We start from the raw sequence: 15359 nt of genomic DNA, 5'->3' as shown, positions 1-15359 counted from the left end.
AGTCTACCAAAATAGTTTGAGCTGCTTCAAGTCGAATCTTGTGGCTGGTGCACACCTCTAGTAAGTATAATCTTACTAACATACGTTTTAATAAAAATAAAGAGAGTTTGAATTTTAATTTCATTTTGGAAACTGTTGCTTTTCATATGGCGCGAGATGCAAAATATGATCCAGGTGTAACATCTTTAAAACAGCCAGGAGGCTGCCTGTCTTTTGACCACCCAAGAAATCTACCACCATAACAGGCCATCTACAAGTTGAGGGCCTACCCAAGAAATCTAGGGAATTCAGCACTTAATGTTGATAGGCTGGAAAGATTTTCAGAATGGAAGCACATTGTGGCAGGTTGTGGCCTGTTCTAAAAAGCATGGTGAGGGAATGACGTTTTCACTTCCCTCTAAATACAGAATCCATTCTGGCTTCCAAAATCCGCTCCAGAGTTTGAAAGGAGTTGTTTCACCCATACTTAATATGAGATTTACAAACTAAGTGTCTATGATTGCTCAAGAGAACTGAGGCATGGAGTGGAACAGGGAGAGTGGCAAATGGACTTGTTTGGAATAACGTAGAAAACACTCATCAATTTAACCAGTATGATCGACCCCTAAAACAGGAAATCCTACAGCTGCTCTTAGAGCTGGCTTGTGAATGAAGTACTTTGATGTGTCTCACAGTTAAGTCCACATTTCAAGATTTAGACATCTTGAGAGTGAACTGTATTTGAGATTAGACTTGCAAATTTCAGAGTACAAAGTGTCAGTCTAGTGATGTTAAAACAGCCACTTAGAATAACTCACACAGTAACTGTAGTGTATTATAGGGAAGGATCATGAATATGCAATCAGAAAACAGTTTTGGAGCCTGATCACCGTTTCTGTCAATTACTGCAGTCAGTTCCTCTGATGTTTCCTTGTCATTTTGACAGTGATTATACCTTTGCATGATGTATTGCAGATATTACGCTTCAGTTGTTTACAAATAGAACTGTATCTTACACTTTCACTATGGGAGTAGGACGTTTTAAGTAAGGAAAACATTCCTCGTAATAATTCTTCCACTTAATTCAGTCATGCATGAAGGCAAGAAAATTGCAAACAAGTAAGTCAGGCTATGCCACAAGATCTGTCCCTGCAATACCATTTTATAACTTATAAATACCAAGCTGTGGACTCTCACAATCAAGTGATCCAAAATGTATGCAGAGGATTTTTCAGATAATAGCACATTCTCTCAAACATAAATTAATGTTAATTAATTAACATTAATTGATTCATGTATCTACCTCAGCAACATATAAGTTATTACTAGTAATATGCAAATTCTAAAAAATGGACAACAGGAAATAAACAGAGCAAGCTCTAGTTCTACCCTTTCTTCCCAATCAGGGATCTCTTAAATGTACAGGGGCTTTGATACACCTATACCAAGTCAGACCATTGGTCCATATACCTCAATATTGTCTACATCAGACAATGAACAGTGGTACACAGAACACTGATGGCCTATGAATTCCATTCTAGTGGCCCATGGAAAGGTTGCAGAGCAGTTAGGAATATCTGTACTGGGCCTTATGCTTGATTATTTTTTTTCCTGTTGATCAAGACCATTTTGACCAGGAATGATGGATTTACCAAAAAGGCTCTAAGAAGACCCTGGTGTAGCCCCTGTGATATTCATAATATGGTGCTGGTGCAGTCTACTTTTTATTTTTAATGTATTTTTATTTTTTGACCCATAATTTTCATAATAAAGTGCTGGTTTTGAGGAGGAGAAGGAGAAGACTAAAGAAAAATATATTATTGTTCTCATACCAGTGCAAGATGGGTTTTTTCATCACTTGATATCCTCAGCTTTGACTACAGAAGCAGGATGCATGCTGAACTTGGCTTGCAGGCTTCCCATAGGCATCTGGATGGCCACTGTGAGAACAATCCACACCAGCCTTTCCCAACCAGTGTGCCTCCAGATGTTGTTGGACCACAACTCCCATCTGCCTCAGCCAGCATTGCCAATGGTCAGGAAAGATGGGAATTGTGGTCCAACAACATCTGGAGGCACACTGGTTGGGAAAGGCTGATCCACACCATACATTTAAAGTACACCCAACTCGCTTTTAAAGTGCATGACTTCCCCTAAAGAATTCTGGGAAATGTAGTTTCCTCCTCAGTTATAGCTCCCACCACCCTTAACCAACTACAGTTCCCATGATTCTGTGGTAGGATTCATGTCCTTCAAATGTGTGTTTAATGTGCTTTAACTGAAAGATGTGGATCTGCCCTAGGTATGATGTGCATTCATTACTGAATTGAAAAAAACAATCTTAAAATATACTTTTTTAAACAGGGGAAAGGCTCAGTGGCAGGGCATATGTTTTGCATGCAAAAGTCCAAACTTCAGTTTCTGGAAAAGACTATTGCCTGGAATCCTGCAGAGCCAATGCTAGTCCATGTCATCAGTACTGAACAAGATGGCATCAAATGGCCTGAGTCAGTATAAGGTAGATTCCTTTGTTCCTAAATGTGGAAAGAGACCCAGTGGCCACAGTAACTCCAAAATTTATTTATGTATTTTATTTACAACATTTATATAACACTTTATTGTAAAAGACCTCAAAGCGGTTTACAGAAAGAATTAAAACAATAAAATTGACAAAAACAGTTAAAGACAGGTATTTAAAAACATTCAATTAATAATACCAACAAACTACACAGGAAGTGGATTGGACTGTGAAAGACCAACCCAAATTGTGTTTGCATTTTGACAAATTTGTAGGGCAGTACAATATCTCAGAGAGGAGGTCAGATCTCCTGCTTCCCTGGTGCATTCACTCTAGCTTCCCAATTTCCCTGATTTTTAAAGTTTGATAGAAATATCTGTTGGCTATAAGTATGTTCTTAAACCACAAGGTTTTTTTGACTATTAGTTAATAAAGTATACAGGCCTACAACTCCAAGAAGCCTACAGCTAGGGGTGGGCGAGTAGTTTAATTTCAGTTCGCATTTGAAGCTGAATCTATCACCGTTGCACTTTCCAAAACAATATGAGAACCAAAACTGCCATCCTTCAAAATTCACACTTTTTAAAAATTTTGCAATGCACTTTGCCAGCCAAGCAAAAATGCATGTGTTAGGGGAAAGGGTGCATTAAAATGAATATATGAGTGAAAATAACATGCAAAAATGCATTATATGATGAGATATTGTTTGCAAAAATGTGTACGTTAGTCAAAACTGTGCACAAAAATGTGTTTATTAGGAGAAATATGCGCTAGAATACTTGAGAATTTTCATGAGGATTTTTTAAAAAAAAAAATGCAAATTGCTGAAAAAATGTGGAAAACTGAATCTAAGATTGGAAAAAATGAGAAACTGAGAGTACTGAAATGGACAGATCTTTCCACCCTGCCTATGTGAGAATCATCATTTGAGAGCCATCCACACCAAATGATAGAGACATCATTGAGATCTTAGAGCTGATGCAGGAGTGCACTGAAAGCAGAGCAGCAAATAAGAGGGAGGTAACCCTGGGCCTTTTTCATAGGCATTGCTGGGAAAAAGCCTGGGAATAGCAGGGCCTGTTATACTGCTAAGTTTTGCAATCCTGCACAATCCATACAACTTGTCTTTTCTGTGCCTACTAAAGATCTTCCTCTTTCAACAAGTCTTTTAAGTAGATAACTTATCCTAGTTTGCATCTGTACTAGAATTGTTTTTTAATATATTTTTAAACATGTTTTTAAAGATGTTTTTAGTGCTTTATCATCTGTTTGCCACCCTGGGCTCCCTTTAATAATAGTAATAATATCAACAACCTGATAACTCAGCAAAACTGTAGAATTGTCTGGGGGAGAACAATTGGGGCAATTTGCACCAGGCATCCACAAAGCAAGGGCCTCCCTGCCTCAGTTCCTTTGTGTACCCTTGGCCCGTCCTGACCCTGCCACATTGCTCACTAGAATTTTTGGTATTTAGTTCAATGTTTTCATAAAAAGAGGAAATGGTGTATTAGAGTGTAAGATGACACTGAATCTCAACATGCAATTGTTGCATAATGGGACCCCTCCCCATCCATGATGAAGTAAATATTTTACATAGTTGTGTATGAAACAGAATAGTTCAGTGATTCCCAACCTGGGGGCCATGACCCCCAGGGGGCCGTGAAGAAATCCAGAGGGGCCGTAAACAGTAAAGAAATGAATTATTTATTAATTAAAAAAAACGTTTTCACTCCCTGGACACTGTCTGCTTCCCACTGCCACTGCAGATGACACCTCCCCGTTGCTCCAAACGAGAGGGGAGGACTTTTGCTAAAGTGCCAGAGCATCTTTCAGGCACATCAAGGGCAGGCATCTCCCTATAAAATACATGGCAAATGCCAAAGGAGGCTGAGGGTTGAGATACCAGGAAGAAGAGGGGATTACTATCACCGACTCCCGACTCCTCGCACTGCCACTGCTGACAACACCCTTACTCAGAAGGAGAGGAGAGGGCCTTTTGTGAAGCAAAAAGAAGCAAGGCTGCAAGGAAAGGCTGCTTTTCCCCTTCCTTCCTGGCAGCCAGCCTGCCTCCCTGGAAGGAGGGGGTCCCAAAAGGTACTCATAAAGGTTGGGAACCACTGGAATAGATGGTAATTTGAGGGTTAAGCTGTCTGCACAATGTGTCCTTGGGAGGCTGGAAGTGAGGGACCTGCTTATTATCAGTTAGGCCTGCAGCCCAGCAGTGAGTGAATCTGAACCATTCATGGCAAGGTGAAATCTTTCTTTATGTCTGGGTAGCAAGAGAGATAAGATTGTTCAGGCAGGCTGATGACTGGTCGATCCCAAGTAGCCCCATTTACAGAGTTTGCTGTAAGAAGAGAAGGAACAGGAAAGGTTTTAAGGAGGGATTCTGTGTCAGAGTAGGCAGACTGTTTTTATCACAGAAAGAAGCTCTGCCAGAAGAAGTTTAGAATTTGGAGGAGGTACTTTGGTGAAGCACAATCTAATACCTAATACCTATTCCCTTATTCCCATGTAATATAAAATAAAACACATCTAGCATTCTGCTTGATCCCAGGGCAAGGAGGTACTGCAGGTGACAGTTCTCATCTGTAGTCCATGCATGCAATAATTCTTCCATGTGGTCCCCAGCTTTGTACACACATGCATGGGTCCTCGTAGGGCCCCCAACATCACAACTGCACTGGGTCCATAAACCCTCTGGGTGGCATGGGGGGGGCACTGAGGCTGCTGAGGAATCCACTTCCCCAGGCCAGGACAATGTAGAAGAGGGTACCGTGGATTCCCCCTCAAGCAGGGAGACTAGAGCATCATTAAGGTCAGAGTTCTCCTCAGGCCAACATTAAAATCTTGAGGCAGAGGACATGACACTTGCCTTCAAGAGCTTCCCATATTCATTTTTAAGTGCATGTTTGTTTTTAGCAATTAACTGAATGGTCTAGTTTATAGTGTTGCCACATTATATGCCATTATATAACACCATTCCCATTTGCTGCATGGAATTTGATTGCAACATGGCATTTGATTGTGTATGTAATCCCACCTGATTTTATTTATTCATGTTCAGTGGCATCATCCCATTTGTGATGTGTATCTGATTTACTTGTAGATCTGGATGATCTTCCACTCTTGCGCAATGAAGAGATATCACATAGAAAACATAGGGAATTGCTATGGAAGAAAATCTAGTGAAACCCTAAAAGAAAGGGTGATAGCCAACTAAGTCATACTCAGAGTAGGCCCATTGAAATAAATTGTATTTAAGTCCCTTGATTTCACTGCATCTACTCTATGACCAATATTGAATATCATCCAAAATTCAGGATTTCATTAAGGCTGTAATCCTAATCCCATTCAATTCAATTAGATGTATTTCTCCGTAGACATGCTTATTATTATGCTGTAAGTCAGAACTGATGAGAATAAATATTTCAGGAGGATAGTAAAATATAAGTTAAATATAACTAGTATATATAATTTCTTAGATATCTTGGGGTTTGTATATCTCAAGAAGTTAGCAATTTGTAGACTTGCTAGTGCAATTTAACAGTCTTCCCAGAGAACTCTGGAAATTGTAGCTCTGTGAGAGGAACAAGGGTCCCCTAACAGCTATCAGCACTCTTCACAAACTAAAGTTCCCAGGATACTTTTGGGGAAGCTATGACTGTTTAAAGTGGAATAATTGCAGAATAAATGTATGGTGTGAATGTGCCCTTAGTTTCCTCTATGAATTAGTATAATAAAGGTAGAAATTATCATATGGTGACAAATGTGGAGGCTTTGCCATCTGAACTTTGTGTATGGATGGTTCTATTAAGAGGGACCTCTTGATCTTAAGACATTCTAAGGTGATTAATTTACTTATTTATCAAAATTGATATACTTGCATAAACAACACCTAAGCAGTTTACAAAAAACATTGAAAATTATCAATACAACAAGTAATTATTGTTTTAAAAAACCAATTAAAACTGCAACTAACTAAAAACAATTAAAACTTACCAACATCTATGTGTCTAGATAGGCTTTTCCAAGCAAAAACTGTTTAGAAAGCAGGTACTGAGAGGAATACAGTGAAGGAGCCTGCCTGATGTCAATAAACAAGGAGTTCCAAAGAGTAGGGTGCTGCCACACCAAAATAACTATTTACTGAATGTGCAGAACGAGTATTATGTGCCACCTGTAATAGTGCCTGTTCCACAGATTGAAGTGCTCAAGTGGGCACATATGGAGTAAGGCAGTCCAGCAACTACACTGATCCCAAGATGTTAAGGGCTTTATATACTAGTAGTAATACCTTGAACTTGGCCTGGTAACAAACTGGCAACCTGTGCAGATCGCTGAGCAGAGGTGATATATGCCGCCAGTGTTTCACTTCCATCAGCAACCTGGCTGCACCATTCTCCACTAATTGCAGTTTCTGGGTCAAGTGCAAGGGAAGCCCCACATAGGGTTCATTGTAGTAATGCAATCTTGAAGTCACCAGTGCCTGAACTACGATTGAGGCAATTAGACAGAGCGTTATCTATGCTGGGCTCACAAGGCCTTTAGCAGTCAGAGCCTGAACCTCAAAATCATAGGGCTGGATCCAGAGTTGTCAGCTTTACCAAAGCGCTCTGCCTTGCTGTCATCCTAAACATGCCACTTAACTCCTTATCTCCTAAAACTTTGCTCTGCATGCAGGGCCGGCGCCAGGCATGACTGGGCCCTTGGGTGCCAGCCTGTCCCAGCCCCCTGCTCCCAGCCCCCCATAGACCATGCAGGACCACTCCACCTACCTCTTCTCTCTTTCTGTGAATGGTGCACAGGTTGCTGCCATCAACCAAGATGGTGGTGGAGGCTTCTCTAAGGGGCTGATACCCCCCCCACCATCTTTGTTGATGGTATGCATGCGCACTATGCTGTGTGCATGCACATATCTGCCACCAAGCAAGATATCGGTAGGGGCATCAGCCCCTTAGAGAAGCCTCTGCTGCCATCTTGGTTGATGGCAGCTGTGTGAGCAGTGCACAGGACATTCACAGAAAGGGAGGAGAGGTAAAGGGAGTGGGCAGGCACCGCAGGCCTGCACATGGGGGGCTGGGAGCCCCATCTCTGTGATCTGTGGCAGGATCAGAAGTCAACCCTGCCGAGGATTGCGAAAGGGGAGGCCTACCCCCACACCCTAAGGAGGGGCCTTTGAGGGGCCCCTCTGGGCCTCAGGAGCCCAACCTGGCCACCCTTTGGCGCCAGCCCTGTCTGCATGTGCCTATGTGAATCAAACCAGCCTAGCAGAGGAACAAAACATGGGTACCCTCTCCAATGGGAGTTAAACTTGTCCTCATTGTATATGCCAGGGGTTTCCAAACAGTGGTCCGTAAACTATCATGGGTCCACAAGCTTCATCCAGGTGGTCAACAGCACGTCCATATTAAACATTTTTATTGATTTTTAATTATATTTTATTACTGCTCTTTTTATATTGTATTTTATTGTATTACAAAGAAATAAAATAAACAATAAAAATACTGTTATGAGCATGGGGGTTGGGATGGATGATTCCTGTGGGTCCCCTTTCCAGCCTCTGATTCGGAATCCTGTGCCTTGGAATGAGGAACTCTCTGCTGGTCAAATGAGTCTTTTGTTAACCAAATAGATTGGCCAGGTGGGATAATTCGTCTATCAGTTGCCAAGCAACGGTGAATGGGCCAGGAAGACCCTTTTGTCATTGAAACTCTTCAGGAGAGCATCCCCCCCTCTGGGAGCCCAGGAGAGTTTTGTAGTTTTAGTTGTGTCTAGAGAATGGCTGGGGCTGCAGGCAGGCAGAGAGGCAATCCCTCTGCATCATGGCTTTAGGATGCCTCCTGCAACCCAGATGGAAAGCTGGATATTGGACTGCTGACGCACTGAACCCCCTCCATCTTAAGCTCAGGTTGGAATGTGTGTAAACAAACAAACCATATTTCATAAAGACACCGCAGTCTCCGCTGACCTTCTTCCCAAAGGAAACCAAACCCTGGAGGAGCGCAGGGACCCCTGAAATCTCACTGCTCGGAGATTGGGGAAGTGCGCAACAATACAATTAAAAATCTTACAGCTTCTAGCACAGCACATTATAATTGCTACAACAGGCAGATAAATTATGAAGTATTCTGCCAAGACCTTCAGCAATTTTCATGTGATCCACGAGTGTGGGGGGGAGCGTTTAAGAACCCCTGGTCTATGCCATACTCTGCCCCTGAATCCTTTTGCACACAGCCAACACAGGTATGCTCTTCTATTTGACCATTTGTTAGCCCTGGGAAGAACAAAAGCACCAAACCAACAAACATGGTAATCAACCGTCACTTTTGTCAGAGCTAGGATCTTCCATCTCAGGTCTGGACATAGTATCCCTTTTCCACTCAGTACTTTTGCATTAGGCACTCATGGCCAAGATCAATCTGAACTTAGGTTCCCTTTTCAATTTTGCCTATGGTGCCCACCAACAGATGAGAGGCATATGACTAGTCAGCTTCCTAAATGCCCTATGGTGGGAAATTTAAAGTTAGTTTCTTTTGGGTCCTCATGTTTTGTCTTAGGTGGCTCCTCCCCTTATCAAAGAGCACCCTTGAAGTTTCCTCCCCAAGTGACCATATTTTTCAATCCTGCCCAGGCTTTGAGTCTCCTCACCTAGACTGCTCTAACCCTAGCCAGCTCCATTTGCTCTGCCGCCTCTAATCCATACCTTTGCTCCCCTTCCACGTGTGTTATTTTCTTCAGTCTTAGTTAGAAACCTAAAGGGGACCCAAATCTCATGTCCTCCCTTCAAGCCAATTTTCTCTCATTTTCACAAAATTGAGAGGTTTCAAGGGAAACCCAGGTTGCTTGCTTGAGAACTGTTCTGTACAGTTCAAGGAAACCTACAAAGCTTTTACCACATCTAGTCCCATCATAGCCTTTTGTCTGATTGCTGGTTGACATCAAAAGGCATCTTGTTATTCAAGAACCAGAATGCCAGACCACTCAAAATTCATGTCACACGACTCCAAGAACCTTGGTATTCAGCCCTAATCCTAGACTCACAGGTCTTTCCGACTACCCAAGAGCCCACTCCAACTCCTTCTCTCCATTTTAGACAAAGTAATTATTGATGCTTCAAGCTTTCCATTTCCCTCTGCCCCTTTTCCCTGATCTCACTCTGCGTTTTCATGCTTCAAACTAGCATCATGTACATTTTGAGTGCTCCCCATTATACTTAGGCCTCCATTACAGCTTACTGGATCTCTCGCCCCCTCTCTTCTCCTTGTACAATAGTAATTTCCCCTGCCTCTGTCTACCTCCTTGGCCACATTCACACCATACTTTTGTTCAACTATTATTACACTTTAAACAGGAATAGTTTCCCCCAAAGAATCCTGGGAAGTTTCTTTTCTGAAGGGTGTTGAGAGTTGTGAGTACACTCCTCCTCACAGAACTATAACTCCCTGAGTGGTTTAACAGTCAATCCTTCTTCCCAGAGAACTGTGGGAACTGTAGCTCTTTGAGTGGAATAGGGGTCTCTTAACAACTCTCAGCACCCTTCATAAACTACACTTCCCAGGATTCTTTGGAGGAAGCAATGACTTTTTGAAGAAGAACAATAGTGGTATGGTGTGAATGTGTCCCTTGTCTCTTGGCCCTTCTCCACAAAACTAGTTAATTAAAATGCTGGCCCAAACAGGGATCCTTTGCATATATAGCTGTATTTACTAACCATTTTTCTACTCTGCAATAAATATTTCTTCTGTGTTCAAATGCTCCCCCACCAGTTGATGTGCAAGGCAACATCCCCATAACATACCATAACTCCAGATCCAACACATGTAGATTTCCTGGGTATCTGTGTGATCAAGGATGCATGTTAACATCTTCCATTAATAGAAGAGCTCTTTTCATTTGCAGAAGGGACTGAGATCCACTAGAGGCTCTTGTTGAAGGATGGGGGGGTGGTGTTTTAGTCAATTTTACTTTACCCCTGCAATGCCCAGTACTATCTCCCATGCCTCAAACCTCTAAATCAGCTTTTCAGTGGGCATGGAGGTGGGGACCTGCAGGGGGAAGGAGGAATCAGTGAAAATCACCTGCTCCCCTTCCTCCTGCAGGGACCTCCTAGGAGTGGAGTTGATTTTCAGGGCCCCTGGATCCCAGAGAAACTGCATGAACTGTTCATTCTATGAAGTGAATGCTCAGGGAATTCTCAACACCCTTTATAATTCCCAACATTCCATTGGGGAAGCCATGATAGCTATACTGGTTTCTAAACATGTTTAAATGTGTAACATAGATGTGCCTGTATAGTTGGAAGGGAGCAACAGGCCAAGAAGCCCAATCTCTTATCTCAAAATAAGACTATAAAATCAACCAGCATAACTTCTAAGTCAACCTGTGCCCACCTTAGTGTGTGACAGGCAGAGAACAGATGCTCAGCAAGATGCTTTCAGAGGCCTCAAAATACCAGTGTAACATATTTCCAGCAACAAGCCCCATCAAGAAGTACTCTACTATATACTCTGCGACAGCTACCAAGTCCAAGCCTGATTCAAGGTGCTCACCTTGGTATCTAAAGCTCTAAATGACTTGGGCCACCTGCAAGAGCACGTTCTCCCCTATGTGCCAATCAGGTGTTATGATTTGTAAGAGACTTCTTATGGTGCTATCTACCTTGGAGGTATGGGGTTCTCCTTGGCCTTTGACAGTTGAGCAGTTGTTAGTGTCCCCACTATACCATCTGGTTTGTTTATATGTAGGTATGGTATGGGTATAGTATGGTATGGTATGGTATTTGGGGGGGGTGTTTTTTTAAAAAAAATTGTATTATCTTTTCTATTTTTTATTTAAATATTTATAAATCACATTTTCTCAGGAAATGTAACAGGGCAGTGTACAACATAAAAACACAATGCTAGTAAGACCAGTAAAAAACATCAATGACATGTCAATAAACTGGTTGGTGAAAAAAACCCAATCAAATCCCACAGACTTATCTAAACATTTTTTAAAAGACGTCTAAAAGAAAGAAGGGATTCCTCCCACCTGGCTTCTATTGGCAAGGAGTTCTACAGTGCAGGGCCTGCCACACTAAAGGCTCAGTCCCTGGTAAAGGCTGACCCAATCCCAGGGGCATGGGGGACCGCCAAATGTGCCCCATCAGAAGATGTCAGTGATCAAGGTAGGGCATAAGGAATCAGGTGGTCCTTGAGGTACTTTTAAATGAAACCCACCCTGAGACCTCAGATGAAGGGCAGGTGACAAATATAAATAATAATGTTTCTGAACAACAGTAAAAGATGAAACACACACATCCATAGAACACATTTTAAGACTACAATCCTAAATGCAGTTACTAGGTATTAAACCCTGTTCAACAGAATGGGACTTTTCCCTGTGCATGGGAAAGTACCATCAGTCTTATGAAAGCTTATGATGGTTGAGTAGGGCTGAATATGCATAGAGATGAATCTTACAAAACCAACAAAGACATGTGGAATGAAAGGAGTCACAGGCAACAAGAAGACCTCCAAGGAGAAAACAGTGCCATTAATTACTGCTGCACCTAAACATATTTCTACTGATTCAGCATTGAGTAGAATCCTTTGCAAAAAGATGCTGTTGCAAGTATATTTCAGCTCCCATTGAAATGAAGCAAGGGGAGACAAACAAACAAACAAACCAGCAATGCCCTGATGCTGCAGTTGTTCATTCATGGACTGTTTATCTTCTTGTTTACTCTCCAACAAAATGATTGCTGTTTAATTATACTACAAATAGGTTCTGCCAGCCTGTCGTACAGCAGATGTTATTTACTCCCTGAACAATTCTCATAAGACCAATGCTGCACATCTAACAAATCAAAATGTAGTAGATCAAGCCACAGTCGCAGGCAACATTCCTAGTTGTCTAGCTACTTGCTTTCAACTGTCATAAACTTATCATAGCCTTTGATGCTTTTCAGTCAGACTGGGCTCATTCATGGGGGGAACAGAGGAAACTTACGGCCAAACTCGCAGTCATGTTGGTTTAAACCTGGGTCTGTTCCATTCAAGTATAAAGCTAGAGTGGGGAGCAAGAGATTCAACTTTGAGAGCAAAAGGGATGCGGAGGTACGACTGCTTCAACCATCCTCCTGCAGGCTGCTTAGACTAGGAATGAGGGGGAAATTCAATTTTGTTTGCACTTTAATAAGAACCTGCCTAATTCTCACAGAATCCGCCTAACCAAAACACAGCTATGATTTGAAACTTGCACTTAAATTTTGCGATGCAGTTCTGCAGGCAAGCAATGTGCTCTAAATAATGCATATACTGATGAAAATAGCATACAAAAGTGCACTATGTTAGGGGAAGTTGCTTGCAAAAATGTGTATATTAGTCAAAACTGCATATAAAAATGTACTTATTGGGATACATTTGCAATAAGGTGCTGATGAATTTTCATCAGATTTTTTTTTAAAAATCACACATCGCTATAGAAAAGTGGAGAACTGAATTTAAGATTTTCAGAATGAGAAGCTGAGAGAACCAAAATTGACAGATCACCACCTCAGTTTTTTTTCTTTCTTTTCTTTTCTTTCTTTCTTTCTTTCTTTTTTTTTTTTTGGTGGTATTGCAGCACCCTACATTTTTGCCCTGAATTTTCCTGGCATTTTTTAATCAACAAATCCTTAATACTTAAGCACAGGAGCTCCTCAGATCATTTCTGCTGTTCCTACCACATAAAGAATTTCATGAGGACTTTGAAACACACACATACACACACACACAAATTGCTAAGGAAATGTGGAGAATTTAATTTAAGATTGGAAAAATGGGAAACGGAAAGAACTGAATGATAGATCTATCCTTCCCTGGGTGAGACTCAGCTGCCTGGCAGAGCACAAGATATTTTTAAAATGGAGATAGCCAGGGCAGGTATCAGTGGTGGGCCTTGCTAGAATATTGGGTCCCTGGCAGCAGCTGAAGAATGCCAGATACTGATGCTAGAGATGGATTGGTCTGTCAGTCTCAGTTTCTCACAAGTTTTTTGTTTTTTCCAGTCTGAAGTTTGGTTCACTCAATTTCTGCATAAATTTGCATTTTTTTTTTTTAAAAAAAGCTCAGCATGAAAGTTTGTATTCATTTTTGTGTGTGTTTTGCTTGATACTTACATGTTCCTGTGGAATTTTGCCTAGCATATTCATTGTTACAAGCAATTTCCCCCAATAGAATACATTTGTGAACGTTATTGTCACAAATATACACATTTAGTGTGTGCACTTTTCAGTAATATGCACATTTTTGTACTTGCTCCGTGGCTGGAGAAGTGTATCGCCAAATTAAGATAAGTGCAGTTTCTGAAGGAGCTATGCTTCGGACTACATCATGGTTTGGGAAGTGCAGATTTGATATGTTTACATTAAAATGCAGCCAGACTGAATTTCTTACCAATCCCTAGCTGACACCAGACTTGCATCCATCTTCCCGCCACTTTAAGTGCCACAGGGCACATCTAGATTTAAACAAGAAAGTCTGACATAATCACATCTAGTTGGGCTCTCATGTAAGGCAGGCAACAGTTTCCTACAGTAACAGCAATAATACTTCAAAAAAAGCAAATTTGCTGTTACTTGAGGTGGATCCTGGAGGGCAGGGAGCGAATTAATTCCAATTTCAAATTAATTTAATTAAATTAATTTTAAATTCAAATTATAATTTAAAAAAACACAAATTAGCTCTCTTAATTTAAGCTCAATATAACAATATCTTCTATTTATCACTGACCACCCACACCAGCAATTTCCCAGGGCTTGGCTGAATGCTAGATAAGGTCAATTGTACTGAATCATTTCATCTTATCTAATGTAATGCCTGGCTTCAATAGCCACACTAAGATTTTATAAATAGATATCTAGGCCAAGGAAGCTCTTTGAGTTCCTTTTTTAAAACAAGCTTTGTTATATTGAAGTCCACAATATGCCCTTTGCCATAACATTGACAAGATAATGAAGTTTAAAACTGAATTGCCCTGATAAATTTATCCTTCCCTAATGCATGCAAGCCCTTAGAATAAAAATCAGTGTAGCTCTTTTGAAGTCAGTGGGGTTCACTAGATCAGCACGTCTCCATGATTAGTCTGCAGTAGCTTTTGCACTAGGGCCTGGGATATAAGTGAGGGGAGAGACAGAGAACTGGTTGCTCACGTCTCCTGGCTTTGCCTCCTGAACGCTGTTCCCAGACTTACAGTGCAATCCTGGAGTTAAGCCCCACTGAATAAAATGGAACTTATTCCCAAGTAAGTGTGTATTGGATTGTGGCCTTATTTTCCTGCTGTCTGGAGAGGCACAGCAGGTTTTTTTTAGAGCCCAACAGCTAATTACAGCATCTTGCTTGCTCCACTTTGGGAGCAGAGCTTTTCTGTGGAGGGAGAAGCCAAACTGAGAGCTAATATGCGGGGAAGGCTCTGTACACACCACACATTTAAAGCACATGGCTTCCCCAAAGAGTACTGGGAGCTGTACTTTACCCCTCACAGAACTACAATTTCCAGAACTCTTAACAATCTACAGTTCCCAGGATTATTTGGAGGAAGCCATGTGCTTAAAATGTACTTTAAATGTATGGTATGTATTAGGGATAGAGGGGAATATCCGCAAAATTGGACTTGATCCTGGATTTTGACTCAATCCAACAGTCCTCTGTCTTTTCGGACCGGCACTGATTTTTTGCAGTGGGCCACAGCTGACATCAGCATAGCTTTTTTTCAATTTCCCCCCCTTACTTTACGTAATTATCTTCGTAATTGTATTTCCTCTGAGATGATGCATTCTTAATGTCTGTCTAGGTGATAGCGATTGCCATTAACATCCATTAACTTCCCTCCAATTTTC

The sequence above is a fragment of the Rhineura floridana genome, chromosome 1 (genome assembly GCF_030035675.1).
Source record: "Rhineura floridana isolate rRhiFlo1 chromosome 1, rRhiFlo1.hap2, whole genome shotgun sequence".
NCBI classification, from domain to species: Eukaryota; Metazoa; Chordata; class Lepidosauria; order Squamata; family Rhineuridae; genus Rhineura; species Rhineura floridana.
This window is presented reverse-complemented; position numbering follows the sequence as displayed.